Raw genomic sequence first — 217 nt, 5'->3', positions numbered from 1 at the left:
CTTTCGATGGCGTCCGCCCGGCGACGGAGTTCCTCTCCCAATATTACCTCGTCGACTCCCAAGAAATCCTACCATATCTCGTTGTTTTCAAGAACGCAGCCCTTTGTTCTTCGATGTAATCCCTTTCTTTGGCACCCGAAATCCATCAGCCGCATCTTCCCAATCCTTTCGCTTGATATCGTGTCGAGCTGCGCAAGCTCTTCATGCCATGTCGATT

The sequence above is a fragment of the Eimeria mitis genome, genomic scaffold (genome assembly GCF_000499745.2).
Source record: "Eimeria mitis Houghton genomic scaffold, Emh_scaff441, whole genome shotgun sequence".
NCBI lineage: Eukaryota > Apicomplexa > Conoidasida > Eucoccidiorida > Eimeriidae > Eimeria > Eimeria mitis.
Note: the sequence above shows the minus strand (reverse complement) of the source record.